Genomic DNA, 3,409 nt, shown 5'->3' on the forward strand with positions numbered 1-3,409 from the left:
CAGACACACACACACACTCACGGGACTCCTCCGACTCATCGAGAGAGTGCGGGGCCCGCGGACGGTCCCCAGTGTCGGCTCAGGTCTCCGGCTGTGCTGGCGGCAGCGGCGTCTCCGAGGCTCTCGCTTTGCCGCAGTCGCCGCCATGTAACCCCGACCCGCGAGAGAGGGCGAGGGAGAGGGGGCGGGGCCTCGCGGAGCCACGCCCCCGCACGTCACAGGCTCACTCCACGGGTTCTCCCGCCTCCGCCCGGCCCAGCGCGCCAGCACGCGCCGGAATTTCCAACGCCCGTGACTGGGCTCGGCGCGCCGCGAGGGCGGCGGGGGAAGCACGAGGACTCGTCTGCTGCCTCCGGGGGGCGATGCTGGCAGAGTGGGGGACGGACGGGGCCGCCCTTCTCTGCTGCTTGCCCCAGCACTAGAGCACAAAGTGACCAAACTCCGTGCGAGTGTTTGCTAAGCACCTACTATGTGCACGCCACTGGGCAGTCCAAGACTAGGCCTCTGTCCCCAGGAAGGCTGGACTCTAGCTAGGTCGACTGGAAGGCGACGGCCCAAGTACAAGGCAAATGTGTTAGAGGCCAAGTGCTAAAGCCAATAATTCTGCCAGAGTGTATGGCGGAAGGCCGGGGTGACCTCTCAGATGGATCAGGGAAGAGCCGGTATAACCAGAGGAGGTGAGGGGGAGGATGTTTCTGCCAAGAGAACAGCTTGAGCAAAGACAGGGAGGCAAGAACTTTCTGCAGGAACTGGGACTAGGCCAATTTGACTGAATTTGGGACAGGATGTCCTGTGAAATGTAGAGGGAAAGGTAGAGGGGTGCCTTCTTGGGCCCCCTTCTTGGCTAAAAGCAAACTTATCATGGCTGATTGAATCCAAGAAGTCTTTCCAGTGTTTATGTGAAACTTAAATATGTAATTATAGACGCAGGTTAGCATATTTTTTCAGTGACTTAATCACTGTCCCAATGAAAACCAGACATAGAACAGCCCCCTTAGCCATTATTATGCACATCTTCCAGAGTGAGGCAGAGACCACTGCAAAGATCACATAGCAACTTGAAACGGTTGGGAGGAGCTTGATGGTTTTACTTTTTTTTTTTTTTTTTGAGTCGGAGTCTCACTCTGTCCCCCAGGTTGGAGTGCAATGGCATGCTCACTGCCACCGCAGCCTCCACCTGCTGAGCTCAGGTGATCCTTCTGCCTCAGCCTTATGAGTAGCTGGAACCACAGGTATGGGCCACCATGCCCAGCAAATTTTTTTTTGTTGTTTTTTTATTGTAGAGACGAGGTCTTGCCATGTTGTTCGAGCTGGTGTTGAACCCCTGAGCTCAGGCAATCCTCTCACCTCTGCCTCCCAAAGTGCTGGGATTACAGACTTGAGCCACCTTGCCTGACAGTTTGACTTTTTTTATATTTAAAATATGATCTGAGTACCAGGTATGAAAGGAGGTGATGCGTGGATAAAACCAAGAGAAAGGGGAGGCTTGTTTCAACTGTAAGATTTCCAACTTCTGGATGCAACCCCTCTGCAACAAGTGCTTCTTACCTGTGACTACCAGTCGGCCCTACTGCCCTTGTTCTAGGCTCCCCTCTGGTTCTTAAGACAACTTTCCTCCCACTCTGGGAGTTTTCCACCCTTCCCTACCATCAATGTTGATCACCTGGAGAAGGTGGGAGTATAAACAGCAAGTCACTGTGCCTTCCCTCAAGGAATGTGTAACATAGGGTCACTATTGACATCCAGTAAAGACCTACCAAAATAACCTTTGATCATACAAAGCAAGCTTATTGCTTATAGCAGTAAGAGAGACCCCTAAATTAACTTAATCTTTGTAGCATTTCTTAAGAGGGAAGTCAAGGACAAAATAATTATAAGACTTGGGGGATCTGGTTTAAGGTTGGTCTTTCAGTGAGGGGCCTGATTGGGATTAGGCTAAATTTATGACATTATTGTTTGGGATGGATGGAGGAGGAGGAGGAGTTTTGAAGCAAACCTAGAAGAGTAAATAGTTGTTTGTTAAACCCTGTAGAGTAATCTTGTTGAGAGGCCTATTTACCCTGATGAGGGTGAGTTCACTCAGTAATGTACCATTCAGATAAATGGTTGTTTTTTATTTATTTTTTTTTTGAGTCGAAGACTCACTCTGTCATCCAGGCTGGAGTGCAGTGGCACCACCATGCCAGGCTAATTTTTTGATTTATTGTAGAGATGAGGTCTCACCAAATTGCCCAGGTTGGTTTTGAACCCCTGAGCTCAGGTAATCCTCTTGCCTCTGCCTTCCAAAGTACTGGGATTACAGGCATGAGCTGCCACACCCGATGATAAATGGGTTTTAGGGAAGTTCCTGAAACCACAATTAAGTTACTTGTAATTTTATCTTCTTAGGCAAGAATTTCTTGGAATTAAAGTTATATTTATACAGATAGTTGAACTGTAAAGTCATGTAAATGTAGTTGGTCTTAGTTCTTAATCCTGTTCTGTGACTGTAAACAGTTTCCATCCTCAGTATTTTTTCAAACTGCTGGTTAGGATCCATTAGTGAGTAGGGCAATCATTTTAGTGAATTATAGTCTGTATTTTTTCTTAATGAAGTAAAGCAAAAATAATTACGAAAGCATCACTTATGATTAAAGGTAAACGTTGTTTTGTGAAACCTTTTTTTTGGTCACGTACCACATTTCAACAAACCTAAAATATCATCAATTATGAAGCATGCCATTATTTTATGTACCATTAAGACAGTGAAAACCCTATCGAAATATGATACCTTGGACTTGGGTGATGGCTCATGCCTACAATCCCAGCACTTTGGAGGCCTAGGCAGGAAGATTGCTTGAGCACAGGAGTTCAAGACCAACATGGGCAATACAGCAAAATCTCCTCTCTACACAAAATTTGCCAGGCATGGTAGTGTTCACCTGTAGTCCCAGCTACTCAGGATGCTGAGATGAAAAGAATGCCTGAAGCTGGGTGGCTGAGGTTGCCATGAGCCATGATTATGCCACTGCACTTCAGCATGAGTAACAGAGTAAGACCCCAACTCTAAAAAAAACAAACAATGATACCTCATTGCTACATCTTGATTTCGGAGGTATTAAAATGGAGGAAGTACTTCTTAAAATTGATGAAATATAAAGGCTAGGCACGGTGGCTCATGCCTGTAATTCCAGCGCTTTGGGAGACTGAGGCAGGCGGTTCATTTGAGGCCAGGAGTTTGAGCAACATAACAAGACTTCGTCTCTAACAACAACAACAAAAAAAGGCCAGGTGGGTGGTTCAAGCCTATAATCCCAGTACTTTGGAAGGCCAAGGTGAAAGGATTACCTGAAGCCGGGCTCAGTGGCTCAGCCTGTAATCCCATGCCTTTGGGAGGCTGAGGTGAGTGGATTGCCTGAGCCTGCGGGGT

General features: G+C 47.6%; 1 protein-coding gene across 3 annotated transcripts in view; it reads right to left on the reverse strand.

Moving 5' to 3' along the window:
• Window positions 1-3,409, reverse strand: part of MAPK6 (mitogen-activated protein kinase 6) — a 51,721-nt gene that overhangs the window by 38,974 nt on the left and 9,338 nt on the right. Inside the window, exon 1 of one of the 3 annotated variants that reach the window (XM_008072582.1) lies at window positions 22-197. The exons of 1 other annotated variant lie outside the window; for it this stretch is intronic. The gene's annotated coding sequence lies outside the window, so the exon portion shown is untranslated. Of the gene's footprint in view, window positions 1-21; window positions 198-3,409 lie in introns of those variants that run through there. One more of the 3 variants, XM_021706208.1, reaches the window with a different exon arrangement.

This window comes from Carlito syrichta, unplaced genomic scaffold (genome assembly GCF_000164805.1).
Source record: "Carlito syrichta isolate Samal-C Ts95f unplaced genomic scaffold, Tarsius_syrichta-2.0.1 Scaffold315355, whole genome shotgun sequence".
Lineage (NCBI taxonomy): Eukaryota > Metazoa > Chordata > Mammalia > Primates > Tarsiidae > Carlito > Carlito syrichta.